The sequence below is a fragment of the Anolis carolinensis genome, chromosome 3 (genome assembly GCF_035594765.1).
Source record: "Anolis carolinensis isolate JA03-04 chromosome 3, rAnoCar3.1.pri, whole genome shotgun sequence".
NCBI lineage: Eukaryota > Metazoa > Chordata > Lepidosauria > Squamata > Dactyloidae > Anolis > Anolis carolinensis.
The window spans coordinates 62,561,425-62,581,674 of record NC_085843.1 but is presented as its reverse complement, the minus strand read 5'-3'; the positions used below and the strand labels follow the sequence as shown (position 1 = coordinate 62,581,674).

The following is a 20,250-nucleotide window of genomic DNA, read 5'->3' as shown; positions in this document are numbered from 1 at the left end:
TAATAATTGTATTTCTTACCCGCCTCTCTTCATGGCTCGAGGCGAGTTACAACATTGCAGAAACATTTAAACAGTTCTCCCAAAAATATCTAGTTAGGACTGAAGAACAATCACTAGCAATTAGCAAACAAGAATGCAGGACCAGAAAATAAGCCACACCAGAATCAGAAGCACAAGCAAAATGAGACATACAAGAAACATTCAAACAAAGTTCAATTTTATAGCCTAACCAACTAGCCTTTTTACTTATCTCTGTCAGGAACAGCCAGGAGCCAACCTGGGTAAAGTAGAATTGGGCCAAGTCAAGGAACTTTCAAACTACACAATAATAGCACTATAATTCCTGTCAGGACCCAGGCTGCAGAGCACCAATAACCATGCGCAGAGACCAGAATCTATCTAATATCTTTATTATAGAAATATATAAAGTCAATAAAAACAAGTGAAGAATATAGTTCAGAAGCAGACCTTTCAGGAAAGGCCAAATTATAGTCCAGAAATGTATTGTCCAATATAAGATATTAGAGTTCAAAGTTTTAATCCACTTGACCGAAACACACACTTTGCCAAGCAAAGTGTGGGGAAATGACAGGGTCCTTAAAATCCAAAGTAGCTTGATAACAAGGCTGGAAAATAGACTTGATTCTTGGCTAAATCAAAACTTGAAACAAGGCAAACATGAAACATGAACTGAGTCCAGAGAAGTCCGTGAAAAAAGGCTAGGCTGGAAACTTGATCCGTGAAACAAGACAAGGCTGAAAACTCGATCCAGGAAACAGGGAACTGGGGTACGTAGTCCACACACGATCTCTCTCCTCAAGCTGAACAAATTGACTCCGCAAGGTTCCCCTTGCGGCAAAACCCCCATATAGGATCTTGTTTTCCCGCCAATAGAACACTTTCCCTGGAGAACAAGAAGTGAAACCCAAACTGTGTCCAGATGCATGACTCCTTAGAATTTCCCAAGGGAAGCAGACTTAATCAGCTAATTGTCTGGCAGCGATTCTGAGGCTCCGGCGATTAGCCTCCCTCGCTCCTCTATCTCTATTATAATTATCCTTTCGGGAAAACGGGGGAGAATTCTGCCCAAGGCTTGTTTGGTTAGCTTCCTGAGGATAAACATCCTCCAGGTGGCGAGGCTCCGATTCAAGCTGAACCGGAGGAAATCCCAAATTTTCCTTCTCATCTGCCACAATAGCACTAGGAACGGGACTACAAGGCCCATGAGACATCACACTATCCCCCTCCTCAAGGCCCCTCTCCAACATGGCCGCTCTCCTCGAGTCGCGGGGCCGTGGCTTGGCGGGGTAGGCCTGATGAAAGCGGCGAACTAAGTCGGGGGCATGGACCGTGGAAGCGTCTTCCCAAGAGCGTTCTTCGGGCCCAAAACCCACCCAGTCAATGAGATACTGAAGGCGGCGGCGATGAAAGCGAGAATCCAAAATGTCCTGAACTTCGAATTCCTCCTCCCCGTCCACCAAAACAGGGGCGGGGGCTGGTCGGTCCACATCGGGGCGTACCCCATCCGCCGGAAGGAGCAGGGAACGATGAAACACCGGATGAATGCGCATGGAGCGCGGGAGTTGGAGTTTGAAAGTCACAGGGTTAAGTTGCGCCACCACTGGGTAGGGACCAATGAAGCGGGCATCTAACTTCCGGCAAGGACGGTGGGAGGGCAAAAAGCGAGTGGACAATAGAACCCGATCTCCTACCTTGATCTCGGGGCCCGGCTGGCGATGGCCGTCAGCGTGGCGTTTATAGTCCTCCTTGGCTTGATCCAGTTGTTGGTGCAAGAGTTGTTGCACCGCTGTAAGTTCTTGCAACCAGTCCTCCGCTGCAGGGACTTCTGAAGATTCAATGACAGAAGGGAAGAAACGTGGATGGAAGCCATAGTTTGCAAAGAACGGGGTTTCTTTAGTTGAAGCCTGGACACCATTGTTGTAAGCAAATTCTGATAGAGGTAACAGGGAAGCCCAATTGTCCTGCTGGTAATTTACGTAACAGCGAAGGTATTGTTCCAAAGTGGCATTGGTGCGCTCAGTTTGCCCATCCGTTTGGGGATGATGAGCTGAAGATAAACGAGAGTCTATGCCCAATAGTTTCTGTAGTGCTTTCCAGAAACGAGAGGTGAATTGAGATCCACGGTCAGTGACTAAACTCTTGGGCAATCCATGTAGTCGGAAAACATGCTGAAGGAATAAATCTGCAGTCTCTTTGGCCGTGGGGAGACCATCACGGGGAATGAAATGGGCCAACTTGGTAAAAAGGTCCACCACTACTAGGATCGTGGTAAATCCAAGGGAGGGTGGTAGGTCAGTGATAAAATCCGCAGAAATTATCTCCCATGGGCGAGATGGAGTAGGAAGGGGATGCAGTAGCCCTGAGGGCTTCTCCCTTCTTATCTTGGAACGCTGACATACCGGGCAGGTATTAACATATTTCTCCACATCCTTGCGGATCTTGGGCCACCAGAAATCCCGTAGGATCAAGTGCATGGTTTTGAAAAGTCCAAAATGCCCTGCTGGCTTGCAGTCATGACACAGATGAAGTGCCTTTTCTCTGCCTGGACCTGGAGGGATGTAAACATGATTTCTGTAGCATAGTAGCCCATCCTTAAGTGAGAATGGGAAACGTAGTCCTTGGCGAATCTGTTCTTGAGCCCAGGCATCTGTCTGCTGACTGGCTCTAATTTCTTGAGCGCAAAGGGGTTCTGGGTTAAAGGGAGTTGGTTCGATTGAAGTGGATTTGGTGTTTCCCACTGTGAGCGTGGCAAAGTTCTCGGGCTGCAGCAATCGAGATTCGAAGGTCTCTCTGCGTCCTGCAGCATACTCTGGTTTCCGTGATAGAGCATCTGCCTGCTTGGTCTGAGCCGGGGTTACATAATGGATCTGGAAGTCAAAACGTTCAAAGAATAAAGCCCAGCGCTGCTGTCTTTGATTTAGCTTTCGTGCGGTCCTTAGGTGTTCCAAATTTCGATGATCAGTATGAACCTCAATGGGAAATTTGGCCCCTTCTAACCAATGTCTCCAATTTTCAAAGGCTGCCTTTATGGCCAAAAGTTCTTTCTCCCAAATAGTGTAATTTCTCTCTGGGGCTGTTAGTTGACGGGAGTAATAGGCACAAGGGTGAAGATGTTCTCCCACTGGTTGCATGAGTATAGCCCCAATTGCCACATCAGAGGCGTCAGCCTGCACAACAAAAGGGGTTTTAGGATCAGGGTGCTGTAGAATTGGCTGGGTCATGAATAACTTCTTTAGTTGCTGGAACCCTTTCTCTGCTTGCTCCGTCCAGCGGAAAGGCTGTTTCCCACGGATGCAGCTGGTGATTGGGTCAGACCAGCGGGCGAAGTCTGGGATGAATTTGCGGTAGTAGTTCGCGAACCCCAAGAAGCGTTGCACTTCCTTCTTGTTGGTTGGCGCCCGCCATTCCAATACTGCTGAAACCTTTGCCGCGTCAATGGAGAGCCCTAGTGGCGAGACGCGGTATCCCAGGAAGTCTACTTCTTGTAGATCAAAAGCGCATTTTTCTAACTTGGCATATAGTCCATGATCTCGCAATCGTTGTAGCACCATTCTGACGTGTTCGTGTTCCGATTGTGATCTAGAAAACACCAAAAAATCGTCCAAGTATATGATCAAGAACCGATCTAGATAATCCTGGAAGATATCGTTGACAAAATGCTGGAACGTTGCGGGAGCTCCGGATAATCCGTAATTCATGACTAGGGACTCAAATAATCCGAATTTGGTCTGGAAGGCGGTTTTCCATTCGTCCCCTTCTCTGATGCGAACTAGATTGTAAGCCCCCCGGAGATCCAGCTTGGTGTAAACCTTGGCCCCTCGGAGCTGGTCTAATAGGTCTGAGATCAAAGGCAGGGGGTAGCGGTTCCGTTTCGTGATGTTGTTCAATGCTCTATAGTCCACAACCAAGCGTAGGTCCCCTGACTTCTTTTTCACAAACATCACTGGGGAAGCAGCTGGGGATTGAGAGGGTCTGATGAACCCCTTGCGAAGGTTTGACTCTATAAACTCCCTGAGAGCTTCTTGCTCTGGTTCAGTCAGGGAGTAGAGGTGTCCTCGCGGAATCGGGGCCCCCTCCACCAAGTCAATGGCACAGTCGTAGGGTCTATGTGGGGGTAGTTTCTCGGCTTCCTTTTCATTGAAAACATCCCAAAAGTCCGAATATTTCTTGGGCAAGGTGATGATGGGCTCAGCGTTTGTGGCATGGCAGACCTTGGCTACTAGACAATGGTTTTGGCAATATCTTGAGGCAAACTGTAGTTCTCTGTTGGACCAGGAGATGTTAGGGTCGTGGAGTGTCAGCCATGGAATCCCCAAAATCACAGGGAGGTGGGGAACCTCAGTAACAAAGAAGGAAATTTCTTCCATGTGTTCCCTTATCCACATCCTGGTGGGTTCAGTCCATTGGATTACTGGACCTGTCTTTAGGGGACGGCCATCTATGGCCTGCACCACCCGGGCATTCTTGAAATCATGATATTGTAATCCTAGAGAGTCGGCATACTCTCTATCAATGAAGTTGTTTGTTGCCCCTGAGTCTATCATGGCATGGATCATGACGGGTCCTTTCTTCACTGACCACAGCGTGACCACCAGGAGAAATAGGACCCCGGTTTGCGGCTCTTGAGTGGGGTTTTTGACCGGGTTGGCGAGCCCCTCTACGCCCGGTCGCCAGCTTCCCCCGCCGGCTTTGCTCCAGCCGCCTCGGTTGTTTCCGGCCCCACGGAGGACGCCGCTGCCAGGCGGGCGGCGGGCTTCTTTTTGGCTGTTTTTTGTTGGCTATTAGGGCTTCGGCTCGTAAACACTGGTTGATGAGTCTCTCGAGAGTCCCTGGAGGATCCACCTTAGAGATCTCTTCTTGCATCTCGAAGTTGAGGCCCTCACGAAACTGTCCTCTAAGGGCTACATCGTTCCAGCCGGTGTTTTGAGCCAGCACCCGGAACTCGGCTATGTACCGGGACAATGGCCTGTCCCCTTGGAAGAGACGCCGGAGTTTATGGCCGGCCGCCTCCTCGTCGTCCTCGATCCCCCAGGTCTTTCTAAGGTGATTCAAGAAATTTTGCGCAGAACTTAGGTGTGTGGAACCCGCATCAAACAGCGCCGTCACCCAATTGGCCACAGGTCCATCTAAGAGGCTGTAGATCCACGCCACCTTGACGTCTTCTTGAGGAAATTCAGCTTGGTGGGCTTCTAAGTATGCCTGGCATTGGCGACGGAAAACATGAACCTTGGATGCTTCTCCAGAAAACTTGGTTGGTAGCGCTAGGGCAGGGAGACGTGCTCCGCGTTCCTTCAAGCCCAGAATTTCACCCTCCTGCGTTCGGAGAGTATCTCGGATCCGGTCGAATTCTTCCCGGGAAATGGTGTAGCTGAGCGGTTGGGCATCCGCCCCGGTTCCCGTGGACATTCTGGCCTTAGGTTAATTGGTGCTTAGGGCGGCGGAGTCAAACTGTCAGGACCCAGGCTGCAGAGCACCAATAACCATGCGCAGAGACCAGAATCTATCTAATATCTTTATTATAGAAATATATAAAGTCAATAAAAACAAGTGAAGAATATAGTTCAGAAGCAGACCTTTCAGGAAAGGCCAAATATAGTCCAGAAATGTATTGTCCAATATAAGATATTAGAGTTCAAAGTTTTAATCCACTTGACCGAAACACACACTTTGCCAAGCAAAGTGTGGGGAAATGACAGGGTCCTTAAAATCCAAAGTAGCTTGATAACAAGGCTGGAAAATAGACTTGATTCTTGGCTAAATCAAAACTTGAAACAAGGCAAACATGAAACATGAACTGAGTCCAGTGAAGTCCGTGAAACAAGGCTAGGCTGGAAACTTGATCCGTGAAACAAGACAAGGCTGAAAACTCGATCCAGGAAACAGGGAACTGGGGTACGTAGTCCACACACGATCTCTCTCCTCAAGCTGAACAAATTGACTCTGCAAGGTTCCCCTTGCGGCAAAACCCCTATATAGGATCTTGTTTTCCTGCCAATAGAACACTTTCCCTGGAGAACAAGAAGTGAAACCCAAACTGTGTCCAGATGCATGACTCCTTAGAATTTCCCAAGGGAAGCAGACTTAATCAGCTAATTGTCTGGCAGCGATTCTGAGGCTCCGGCGATTAGCCTCCCTCGCTCCTCTATCTCTATTATAATTATCCTTTCGGGAAAACGGGGGAGAATTCTGCCCAAGGCTTGTTTGGTTAGCTTCCTGAGGACAAACATCCTCCAGGTGGCGAGGCTCCGATTCAAGCTGAACCGGAGGAAATCCCAAATTTTCCTCCTCATCTGCCACAATAGCACTAGGAACGGGACTACAAGGCCCATGAGACATCACAATTCCACTTTATCTAGTCATAGTAAGAGCCTATCAAATCCACAGTGATGGGTATGCTTCTGATTAATAATATAAGTTGGGAACTATATGCCAAAAGTTACTGCAAATGGAGAGCTGGGACTTTGTGTTTAAAATTATGAATGATCATTTCGCTGTCAGATATCTACTGACAGAACATTCCATAGTCTAGGGCAGTTGATGGAAATGTCCTCTGGGTGACATTTACCATCCAGGCAGGAGCGGCCCTGGGTTTTTTCAGGTTGTAAGCCAACCTAGGGCCACATGCCCGCCCAAAATTATGCCCCCCCCACCCCAAACTTACCGGCAGCAGCGGCAGGTGGTGGCGGCGGGGGGTGGCAGGCAGCGGCGGCGACCATTGGGTCATTCGCCGCAGAACCAGGAAGTAGCTTGCATGATATCTCGTGATATCTCACTGAAATCTCATGATATCTCGTGATATCTCACTGAAATCTCACGATATCTCGTGATATCTCACTGAAATCTCGCAATATTTCACAAGATCTCGCAAAATATCATGAGAATACAAAATACTTCCTGGTTCCGTGGCGAGCAACCCAATGGTCGCTGCCGCTCACCGCTGCCGCCACCGCTTCGGGTGCGGCCAGGAAGGGCGGCGCCTGAAGCGGTGGTTTCAGCGGCGTCAATGAAGAACCGGACCTGCATCTAGGTTATGGCTAGTTGGAGTAAATGCCTCACAGAAAACCTAAATGTATGGGCAGATTATACAGGAGAATGCAATCCTGTAGGTAACCTGAACCCAAAGCACGTAAGGCTTTTAAGGCCAAAATCAGCACATTGCACTTTGCCCAGAAACTATTTGCCAGCCACTGGAGTGATTTTAGTATAGATTTAATATGCTTACTCCTAGATGTTCCTCTGGTCAATCTGGCTGCCATTTATTGAACTGAGGTTTCAGAGCTTGGTACAGAAAGGTAGTCCAATGAGCAGCACATTGCAAAATTCCAACCTTGAGGTTCTAGCATGTTCACTACCATTTTTAGGTCCTTTGAGTCTAGAAAGGGGGACAGCTGGCATATCAGCTGAAACTGGTTGGAAGCACTCCTGACTTCCTACCAGTCGACATTTGGAGAGCTGGATCAGGAACATTGCCAAGCTGCAAACAGTCTTTCGGGGGAGTATAACCCCATCCAGAACTGGTTGATACACCTACAACCCCAGGTTAGGATCCTAAAAGGCAAACACATTTGTTTCATCTGGATTCAATTTCAATGTGTTTTTCTTCATCCAGTTCATTACCTCCATTACCAGTCCCACCCATCCTTTTTCTTTAATGTGACCTAGTTCATAAAGTGGAGAACAAAGCAAAGATATAGCTAGGATCCTGATAATGACAAACTCTAGCATAGCCTATTGTACCAATATTTGTACTTTAGTGGGCAACGGAGACGGTCATATCCTGTCCTTCCTAATTAACACAGATGTTTTATGTTTAGGTTTTATGTTAGATATAATTTTTTGATAGGTTATGCTTTAGTTAATCTATAGATGTCATGTTATAGTTTTCATATGTGGAATTATTTTGGGCTATTATGTTTGCATTTATTGTTGTATCGAGGCATTGAATGTTGTTGGTTTTTTGTTTGTTGGAATCCGCCCTGGGATATAAGGTGGAATATAAATAAAGTTTTACTATTTATTATTATTCCTTCTGCAATGCCTTTGCTCCAAGTGTGCAACAGCATGCAATGAAACTCAATAACCACTGCTCCTGACAGTGGTGCATCTGGATGTCTTCTGCTTTTCCTCGAGCACTAAAGGAAAAAGCAGCAGTTTAACACTGGGAATTAAGACTGTTTCCTTCTTTCTCAGAAACTCAAGGAAAACTCAGTAGCACTGCTATAGCCAATGGATAGATATGCACAAAAATGATTTCTGGAAAGAAGTAAGGCAGAGAGAGCAGCAGCTGACTCTAGATGGCTGGCATAAACATGTTGGTGGTTACGCATGCTCTGACAATCTGCTAACTAGACCGCAAATATATTGTAATGAAACAGTAAGCATTGACTTGGTGAAGGCCTATTGAATTAGCTTATCTGAGTAGGTAGTTTATGGTGTACCCCTTTAATCTTTTGATAGCCATTTCTGAATCTTCCATTGCAGTTTTACTGCCTCCGCTGTCTAGATCTGAACTACTATGAAGTCATCTATCTAGTGGCTTTGATGTTGTTTACAGCAAGAAAAATATTGCCTACAAACACCAGTCCAAGACTATAATATTTATTATGCAGTATATCTTTCCAAATAGAAATGAAATCAAAGCACAGTCACAGTCCACAAAAATTTACATTTAACATTGTTTAGATTCCAGAATGATACATTTTAACTTCCTTTAGGGACAAGTCAGCTTCAGAGAATGACAAACCATTTATGAACAAATCTTGCTTTAAAAAAGTGATAAGTTTGCCTTAGGCTGTTCTAAGTCAGAAATGTCTTAAAGTCACACAACAGCAACAACAGCAAAGCTATAAAATTGTGTGACAAACCTTGTGGTGTCATCATTTGCTGTATTAAAAATTAGGATTCTTAATAAAAAAAATCTAACTATAAGATCTTCAGTAAATTAGTCAAACAATTATTTTGCATATATATGGATATATACAAATATATCCATATATACAAATCTATACCTATCTAAATATAAATATTAAATCAGAATGATAATATTTTGCTGTTAGCCTTCCTCTGAACTTGTATGAACATTCCAGTATCACTTTGCACCTGCTCAGGCTTCTTGTAGAATTTCCCAAATTATTTTCAATTAGGTTTGAGAGGTTTCAAGTTTTGGCTTGGATTATCTCCTTTTCCCAGTGATATATACAGCTCTGATCAATAAAAAAAATAATCCCTGTAAAAAGAAAATGAATTATGTTACTTACTAAGAGTAATGCAGGTGCCCTGCTGCCTCATTGCATTATCTATGTGCCACTGAGAAGATTGGGCCCCACGAATATGACCACATGATACCATGTGTGCTTATCTAGGTACACATTTTATTACATTCATTGGTTCTTATTTCTATGTTGGTGAACATAGAACTGTAGCTTTGGCTCAAAGTAATAACATTTACATTTTTATGTTTAACCTGAAGAAGAAAAGGTTGAGAAGGGATGTGGTGACCATGTTTAAATAGTTGAAAGGAGATAATGTTGAAGATCAAACAAGCTTGTTTTATACTGCTCCGAAGACCAGGATACCGAGCAATGGATTCAAAATACAAGAAGAGAAATTCCACCAAAACAATAAAAAGAACTTTCTGACTGTAACAGCTGTTTAATGGAGAAATACACTGTTTCACAGTGTACTGGAGTCTCCTTCTTTGGAGGAGTCCGGATATTCATATACCAGGAGTGTATTGATTGTGCATTTCTGCATGACGGGTTTGACTGGATAGACCTTGTAGTTTCTTCCAACCCCATGATTCTATGATTCACGATTAAATTTTCACAATGGTTTCAACAGAACTTAAATGCAATTAACTGTACATTGTATTGATCTAACCCACTGTAATTTGAATTATTTTACTGAAGGACTAACCTTAGGAATGTATTAATAATTTTTGGAACATTATAGGATATTAAAGAAAAAAACAATATGTGCACCAATTGTGTTTTCCTTTCTATAGGCTGGCTATGTTCCATTGAGGGTCCTGGCCTAACTGTCGTGAGCCCTAAGAAAGTGCACCCTTCCTCCCTTTAAGTATATATGAAATAAATAAGAAAATATTTCCTTTCCCACCAAAAGAATAAGGAATCACTCAATTGATTCCACAAGCAATAAAGCTCAGAATGTGGAGGAATGCAGTTATTGAAATATTTTAAATTAAATGAAGGGAAACGTGGAATATTTTTTTAAAAAAATATTTTGGTCCTAATAGAAAATCTACTATCCCTTGAGCACAATCAAAACATATCTATTAGTACACTCATGGAGTGCCTCTCAGTCCCAAGATGTGATCAGCACAGATGGTAAAGCCTGTAATTAATATGCTTTAGAATGGATGCAATTTTATTTTAAACTCAAAGCATCTTATGTTTATAAGGCTTCTGGCAACTCTGGAGCACAGCATTCCACAATGAAGTACTGACGCAAAGTTGTCATTCATACTGTACAGCTGTTAACAATATGTGGAAGCTAATCTTACACACCTGTACTTTGGTAAATCTTTCTTTGGAGACAATGTGAAGATCCCACTAAAATGACAAAAACTTCCCCATAGGCTGATTACACAGTTTCCTTCTTGTTTATGTGCCCCAGGGATGCATATTCAAACCTAAGAAATGTTTATCCAGATGTTGAATTATAAGAGGAGCATTATGCACTGTAGATTACAATGAACCAGTCTCAGAATACAACTCATTTTCAGCTGCTGTTTTCCAGCATTTTCTGAAAAACCATCTGTAACTATTGTCACATTTTCTGCTTATCCACGCAATTTGATATCTGTTATCTCCTTTTGTAAGCTCATGTGTGAACTTATGTAGTATGGTGTTTATCCTGTTGCCATTTTCCCCCTTTCTCATCTTCCCTAAATCCAGTTCTTGTTCTTTGAAAGTGCCACAGATATTGATGGGATTATGCAATTTTACAAACTCAAACCATCATTGCCATTTCACTAATAGCTGATTCAGATGAATGCATGCATCTCACTCAGAAATAAAGGGGCGTTTTTATATATGCAGAAAATATGCAAAAATATACATTTATAAATTATAAGAAAAATAACACCAATGCACTTCCAAATTGCGCATAATTACCACTTCAAGCCACCTCCCTCTCCCAAGTCCCTGGAGGAATTTATCTAAAGTAAATTTTGGATAGGGGATGAAGCTTGTGGTAAAGGATGCCATCAAAACAAAAACAAAAAAGCCTTCTCTGCCTGTAGTACACAGAGACATTTTAGGAGGAAGGAAACAGTATCCAACTAGAATTTGTAAAGTCATTTTTTGGAACTCAACCAATAGCCTTAAAGAATGGGGTTCTAGTCAAGGAAATATTTTTTTTCAAAACTTTCCAAAATCAATTTTGTCCACCACATGCACTCATAAAGCAACAATGCTAGTAAATTGAAACTTTGCAATTAATGGGTTTAAGGTATGTGTGTTGTGAGGAGAAGTGGTAGGTAAAAAAGTAACATATATTACTTTAATCATTTCAAAATATATAAGACAGCGTCTACGTAGTTCCCGTGTTTATCCACTCAGGTGAGCTCTGGGTTTCTTGTTGTGATGGCACTTATCATTTTATATATCAAATGTTCTGGTTAAAACTCATCCCTCTCGTGGCATAGGAACTTTAAAAAAACTGACTTAAAACACGTTGATCTAGTTCAGCACTGTTTATTTTAATCAGGGATTGAAAATCAAGAAAGGCCTGTCTCAGACTGTAAAAATGAACTAAATCATGCTTGAACACTTTATGGAAACCTTCCCTCTGCATCTGTGTATTGTTGCAGAAGATCTGTAATACTGAATTTTCAAAAGGCTATTTATTGTTGGCAATTGTATTTCTGTGTGTATCTACTAACTTGGTTGTTCTAGCTGAAAGATGAATAGATTTACAACCGAAGGATCTTTTAAATATCAGAAACTGCACATAAGCATTTAGGCAAAGTCAACATGTTTTTTCAAAAATATAAACATCAAACAACTTATGATTCAGACAGCTTTCAGCAGAAGAACATCCTTACACTAAATGCATATAATACAGGACCATAGAGGTAACTGGTTTTGTTGTGGTTGTCACTGAAACTGCAAAGAGCAAGTATGGCAATTCTATACACTTTTGCCTAAACATTCTGAGTGTGACTGATTGTCACATGACTCATCAGGCCAAAAGTCAACTAACCCTCCTCCTCCGCTCCTATAATGCTCCATTAGCGTATTCTTCAGACAGTAATTCTACAGAAGGCTCCCAACTACAAGGAGCAGGTAAACTCCCCTCCAGTTGTTCTCATCTGTAACTGCATCCTCTTTGGCAAGTTGTCAATGATCTTGTCCTTTCACTCCTTGGGAACATTCTCTTTTTCCCATACTTCACTGAATTGTTCAGCTAGTTATCCAGTGTTTAGCATCTTTTAAATTCTGTTCAGTTGCTTGAGTAATTCTTTATCTACGCAATTGTATCCAAGAATCCAGTAATTCAGCTGGAACTTTTTTTAATGCTCTGTCATGGTTGACTATCAAGGTCCTAATAAGGCTGAATGCACTACAATACGCTTGAAGAATTCCATCTATCTCATTAAACATTGCTTTTTTTGGAAGCAACCCCCCCTCACCCATTTTATCACACACATGAACAACTATTTCAAAAGTTCTGTACATAGCAAACAAACAATTTGCAGTGTTTTACTATTGATATAAGTTGCAAATGCAATGCCAGGTCTTCAGCAGGCCTCCCTCACTACTCAGTAAGATTATATCTTCAAAGACAATCTTTCTTCAGTTCAAACCTATGCTTTTTATTGTTTGTGTCTGTTGCACTTATTTCTATATAACTTTTAAGTGTTTAATAAAATTAAAAATTATTATTTTTAAACTTTATTTCTACCCTATCACAATCTCCTCGAAGGGACTCGGGGCAGCTAACAAAATACAGCAAAGTGCTGCATATAGACAATACACAAATTTCAAGCGATAAAAAGACAGAATTACAATCACACACATACATAATTACAATGTAAAACATTAAAATTCATGAAATGCAGTCATAGCTGTGGATAAAAACAAGTTGTTTCGATTGACACAGCCCAGTGCCAACGTGATTCCCACAGTAAGTTTTTGGACTAATTCTTTAAAACCTATGTAAGATCAAAGGCTTGCTTTAAAAGCCATGTTTTTAAGCTGGAATGAAAAGCTTGAAGTGTAGGAGCTCCCCTGATCTCTCTAGGGAGAGAATTTCAGAGCCAGAGTGCCACCACCGAGAAGGCCCTCTCTCTCATCCCCACCAACCGTATTTGAGACAGTGGTGGGACTGAGAGAAGGGCCTCCCCAGCAGATGTCAATGCCCACGCCAGTTCATAGAAAGAGGTGCAGTCGAAGATAGGTTGGACCTGAAGTATATAGTGCTTTATAGGCAATCACCTGCACTTTGAATTGGACCCGGAAACTTGTTGGGAGTCAGTGGAACAATGCAACCCAATCCCCATACAACTGAATAAGACTGAATTATTAGTGGAAGTAGAGTAGTAGATTGCATTGAGCAAATCTCGTTTTAGGATTTTATTTTTTTAATCACCTTAACATTCTTCTATTTACTCTTGGGACTTCTTTCTCTAAAATTCTGATAGGGAATGAAATGTATCTTATTTTATCTGATTACAAGATTATTTGTCTATAAAATGAGTGTCAATATAAATGGAGTTGTATTCAAATGTTCAATTCTCTATCTCCAATAGAACTCAGCAATGTATGATTAGATGAAACAGCTTATTGTGTATTTTGAAAATATTGTCATTTAAAAAAAACTAATAATTTTATATTGTATACAAAAAAGATTAATCCTGATATGGACTCACTACAGGTCTAAAATTTTGTGAGATCTTTGTGTAAAAGGCACTGATAAATTTCTGACAACAGTTAAACTTCAATTTGATGATAGGTGTGTTCTGAAATAAAAAGAGTATGTTTGGGAGTACCATCATCTTAATTATTGCTACTCTGCCCAGCCAAGTTAATGGTAATTTCTGCCAATTATTCAGGTTTTCTTTGATCTCTGACCATATTTTTCCATAATTATCTTGAAATAAGTTAATGTTTTTGCTCAAGATCATAATTCCCAGATACTTTATCTTTGGGACAACCTTACAATTGGCAGCCTCTTCTAATTTCCTAATCGTTTTAGTGTCTATATTTTTTGTAACAAATTTAGATTTGTCTTTATTTATTTTAAATCCCGATACCTCCCCGTACAATTTGATTACTTCTAATAATTTTGAAACACTTTGTGTTGGGTTAGATAAAATACAAACCATATCGTCCACATAAATTCTGGTTTTTATTTCCTGACCCCTTATTTTACACTTTTGAATTTGAGTATGCTCTCTAATTCTTATACTCAGAATTTCCAATCCCAGAATAAACAAGAATGGCGAAAGTGGGCAGTCTTGACTGGTTCCTTTCTGTATCTCTATATTATTTGTCAATTTACCATTTATTTTTATCTTAGCAATTTGCTTCGAGTATATTGCCCCCACTGCTTTTTTAAAGTGATGGACCACCCCATATAGTTCTAAGACTTTCTCCAAGAAGCCCCAGCTAACCTGATCAAATGCTTTTTCCACATCCAGCAAGAACAATGCCAGATCTTTATTGGAGTCACTCTCTACTATCTCTAACATGTTTAGATTTGTTCTGACATTCTGACTTAGATGTCTGTCAGGAAGAAATCCCGCTTGGTCCTTGTGGATAATTTTCACTAATACTTGTTTGAATCTATTTGCCAGAATTGTAGCAAATAATGTATAGTCACAATTGAATAAGGAGATGGACCTGTAGTTTTTGATTTGATCCATATTCCTTGTCTGATTTAGAGATTAGTACTATTGTGGATTCTTTCCAAGATTCTGGAATTTCACCTTTATCCAAACATTTATTCATTCCTGACACAAGTATTGGTGTCAGCTCTTACTTGAACATTTTGTAATAGAATGGTGAGAAGCCATCTGGGCCAGGAGCTTTTGTGGTCTAATTCTATCTATTGTTTCCTTCAACTCATCTGGTGTGATTAGCCTATCTGGATTGACTTTCATTGTTTCTGTTAATCTTATACTTTTAGTCTTGTTTACAAATTGAGAGGTCTTGTCTAAATCTTCCTGTTCTTTTTAATATAGTTTTGAGTAATAATTTACAAATACCTTTTGAATTTGTTGGAAATTTGTGATTGTTTCGCCATTACTACTTATTCTAGTGATTAGTTGTGTTTTCTTTGAGCCTTTCAGCTGCCAGGCTAATAATTTGCCTGGTTTATTTGCGTTCTCAAAGAAGTTATACCTGTTATACTGGATCTTCCTCTCAATGTCGTCCGCAATCAACAAGTAGTATTGTTGGTGAAGGTTTTTCAATTCTGCAATAGAATCCGTATTCCCCCCTTTACTCTCCTCCAGTTCTACTTCCTTTTCCTCTAATCTTGGCTAGCAACTCTAATGTTTTTTGTTATTACCTTTATACCAAATCGAGTTTTGCTGAATTAGTATCCCGCTTATAACAGCTTTCCCGGCCTCTCAGACCACTTTATCCTCTATATTATCATTAGTGTTTTCTTTCAGGTAGCATTTTATTTCCGTTCCAATTTTATTCCTGTGTGTTTACATTCTCAAAATATAGTCATTCATTCGCCATGCTCCCCTACGGCTGGTTTCTTCTCTTAGTTTCAATAGTAGTGGATTATGGTCAGCCAGTACCCGTGCTAAAATTTCCACCTTCTCTGTTTTACAAATAATGTCTTTTGTTCCAAACATCATGTCTATTCTAGAGGCTGATCTGTGTCTGTGGGAGTAGTACGTAAATTCTCTTCCCATTGGATTGAGAGTTCTCCAAGTATCGTACATGTCCCACTGGTGTATTTCTTTCATAAAGGAGCCTGGTAATTTACCTTCTTATCTTTTTTTAATTCTGTTACTCCTATCTAGTTTTGTATCCATAACCCCGTTGAAGTCTCCCAACCAGATCATATCCTTCTCCCCATATTCAGCAAGCATACCCACAAGTATCTTGTAAAATTCACTTTGTTTGGTATTGGGGGCATAAATACCTACTAGAAGAACTGATTTACCCTGGAGAAGAACCTTAATTACAAGAATCCTACCCTCCTTATCAGAGAAGATTACCTTTGGGTTCAAATTTTTCTTAATATAAAATGCAATTCCATTGGTTTTCTTATGGTTGCATGAGGTGAATAACTGGCCTAGTCTTTCTTGTTCCAATAGGTGAATATCTCTCTCTATTATGTGAGTTTCCAATAAACAGGCTATGTCAGACCTGACTTTCTTAAAAAAAAATGGAATACTCTCTTGTGCTTTGACCCACTGTTTAAACCATTCGTGTTACAGGAAATTATATTCAAAAATTTGGTGCAAATTTTACCAATACATTATATCAGGGATCCCCAAACTAAGGCCCGGGGGCCGGATGCAGCCCTCCAAGGTCATTGACCCGGCCCCTGTCCTAAACTTTAGAATTAGGGTTGACCTAAGTCTACCTGGTATTTGAGGTCCCTTTCCTTATCTATGGTCTTCTGGTGGCCTGATAAGATCATCTAGATGGCCTTTGAGGGTCCCTTTCCTTACCTATGGTCTTATGAGACCACCTAGATGATCTTTGGAGGTCTCTTTGCTTACCTAGATCAGGGGTCCCCAAACTAAGACCCATGGCCCTGGCCTCTGTCCTAAACTTTAGACTTAGGATTGACCTAACTCTGAAATGACTTGAAGGCACACAACAACAACAATCCTGATTTTGGACTATTTCATCACAGTCTGTCCCGCCAACAGTCTGAGGGACCATGAACTGGCCCTCCACTTAAAAAGTTTGAGGACCCCTGCATTATATCATTACCCTGTTTCCCCCCATTCCTCCCATGACATGCCCCCCCCAGGTAAGCTTAAAGTTTACACATATCTTTCTCGAACAGAGTTCCTTGTTACTCAATTTCTTCTTCCTTCTCCTCCTCCTCTTCTTCTTCTACCACATCCGTTGGCGTTTCTTGCTCCTCCTGCAATGGCTCTTTTGCTTCTAACTGGAACTGGTGATTTCGCCCTGAGTTATTTCTTCTTTGTTCTTGTCTTCCTTGTCTTTCGTCTCTGAGCAATTTCTAAGGAAATACCATAAGGTCTTCCTCGACAGCAAAGTCCTTATGGTATTTCCTTAGGAATTGCTCAGCCTTTATGGTGTCAAAAATGGAATGTCTCTTAGTTTTGTAATAGAAGGAAACTCCCTGGGGGTACAGCCATCTGAAGGATATCTTTTTCCACTTTAGTTTACTCACCAAGAAAGCAAAGCCTTTCCTCTTTTTCAAGAGTCTTCCAGGGATCTCTTTTAGCATCAGGATTTTAGTCCCCCCTATTGTAATTGGGGATTCAAATTGTTTCTTCAGAATAATATCTTTGCATGTTCTTGCAACAAATTGCACAATGCATTCCCTGGGGAGTTTTCTTTGTTTTACTAACACAGAACTCTCTCTATAACATGTAGATATAGAGTTCAACATGACTGAGATGTCATCTTCTCCAAGGAGATCTGCTAGAATTTTGGCTGTAAATTCCTTCAGGTTGTCTCCTTCTTCCCCCTCTCAAATCCTCCTCAGTCTTAGAGTATTTTCAGCAGTTCTTAGTTCCATCATGGCAATCTTATCCAATATTGCCTCTTGATTGTCGCTGGATAGTTTTTGAGCCTCTTCGGCTTTTTCAAGCCTTTTTTTTTTTAATAAGTTTCTGGTCACTGACCGGTTTAGTTATTTTTGTCTCCATCTCATCTTGCCTGGCAGCAATCCATTTAATTTCCCCAAGAGCTATATCCATTGAGGTCTTAAGTTCTCCAAACATCGCTTTGATTTCTAAAAGCGTTTTATCTGATGCCTGGCTTGGTTTTTTTGCTTTCTCCAGCATGTTGGTTGCTGCAGCCACAGAAGCATAGGAGGTGATTAAGCTTCTTGTTCTGAGTGACACTTTGTCCATAGTTGATTGCAGTGTAAGACTGTTTGTTCAAGGACGCAGCAGCAATGGTTGATTCCTGACTGAGAAATGGAGGCGTGCTTGGAAGGGGTGGAAGAGAAGCCGGGTTCAGCCCTCCATTCTTGTAGCTGTACCTTTTATGAATTTAAATCATCCTGCCATTTTCTTTTAAGCCAAAATAAACCAAGTCTTCATTTTATTTATTTATTTATTTTTCAAACTTATATGCCGCCACTCCCCTAGGGCTCGGAGTGGCTTACAAGAACCGGCTAAAATCAACAATTTTGAGTTTATAGTCACCTGTCAGCCTGAGAAGCAAGGCTGTATATTTTTTTGCTCAGAGTTTCTTATCACAGCAATTAACTCAGTGGCTTTTCAACGGGAGATAACTGAGAATTGTAAATCTTTCAGCAGACAAGCAGGAATGTCAAGGCAGAATTTTAACAGGCTTTTATGTGAGTCTCCAACGTGAACAGTGTTAATTTGAAGAATGAATATAAAGACCTTACTTTTGTTTGTTAGGTGAAGAGAGCATTGCAAAGAGGGTATTTCTTGAAGCGGGAGCTGCTTTGACTCGAAAAACAAACAGTGATTTTCTGCCGGCGAACTCTCTCTGTCTTGCCCAGAGATAGGGACATGAGGAAAAAGCTGCATTTTTTCTCTCACCACCACAACTTTCTCACGGAGCCCATGCTCCATGCTGCTTCCCTCTCTCAGCGCTCAGTCGGAAGACACTAAGCCTTCTTTTGTGTTTTGAATCCTATATCCTGCCTACAAATCTCTTCTGCCATCATAGTAACCAGCTATTTTGTCAAACTCTTTTTGTTGCTTCCTCATAATTGCCATAGTTGCCAACTTTAACTATTTCTTCTCTAACATTCTATTGTTGTTTGACAGCATTAAATCTACCTCCTCTGGAAAATGACATTATTATGGCCATATTTTTTCCAGGAGTCCCTTAAATACTTTGTCATGAAGGGATTGATAGTGGAAGTGACCTTCTCCTCAGTGCATTGGGACTCACAGGTCCTCTTCAACCCCATATATTTTTTTCTTTAACATCAAAGTCAATTCTGCACCCTTTACATTTGTGTGGAGCTGTAGTTTATCGTTGTTCCCCAGTCTTGTTCCACCTTTCTCCTTTTTCTTCTTATTTAAACTTTGGCCTTTCCTCTTCCTATGTTCACATTTGTCTTTATTGAAACTTGCCCAAATGTGCTTTTATTATGTTTAACAATCTCTCTGGGTCAAAAACCAACACTTTACTTCTCTTTTTGAATCAGAGACTCCTGTTTAAATACTTATAGACACAAACTGGAGAAAAGGTTTTCTGACATATATTTGATGACTCTATTCACCAAATACCTATGGTTAGATGCAGATTTCCAATGCCATTTTCTTCCCAATTAAAAGATTCTAGACGCTACATTTTTCTTTTACTTTTACCATCTTTTTACTTGCTACTAGCTACTGATAAGTCTAACTCTCAATTCGACTTCCTTGTAAAAGTTTGCTTTTGCTTGTTACCAAAGTAGTGAAAAACCTTGAATAACACACCAGCACCCTCTGAGGAGGGGGAATGTACTTACACTGAAATTAAGTTATAACAAGTCATGTCATGCCTCCTCCTCAATTGTCTTAATGGGCAGCTTGGCTTCGTGGCTTTCCGGACAGTTCTGACAGAAATCCGAAAAGCCTTGGAGGCCATTTCTTTGATTTTCTGAACATCCGCTCCATCCAAAACAAGCGGCTCCAGGGCCGTCTTGTCTTCTCTGAGAGCACAGTAGCTGATCTAACTCATCTCCCGAAGGGTGATGGGTAGACGCAGCATTTCCCAGTTGTACATGGTGCCTATGTTCTCCTGGAGAATCTTCAGGCCCGCCTTGAGTTTCTCGATGCACCTTTTGACTTGCTTGTCAAAAGACTCGATGAATGCATCTATCTGCTTGTCTCTTAACAACTTCTTGCTAGTTGCTTTGTTTTTTCTTCCTTAATGCAGACTAAAACCAGTTAACCTGATTTTATCTTACAAAAATTGAGGAATTCTTCAGGGCTTCCATGAGAAAAGCTGGGCTGGTTCTAATTTGAATCAGCTGAGCTGGTTACATGGGCCAGTGCCACCATCCCACACAAGCCAGTGCCACCAGGCCAGTACCACCAGCCCATTTTCCTGTACTCTCTAC

At 41.4% G+C, this 20,250-nt stretch overlaps 1 protein-coding gene across 2 annotated transcripts in view; it reads right to left on the bottom strand.

The window, feature by feature from the left end:
* robo1 (roundabout guidance receptor 1) overlaps window positions 1-20,250 on the bottom strand; it is a 922,568-nt gene that overhangs the window by 531,194 nt on the left and 371,124 nt on the right. The window lies entirely within an intron of this gene.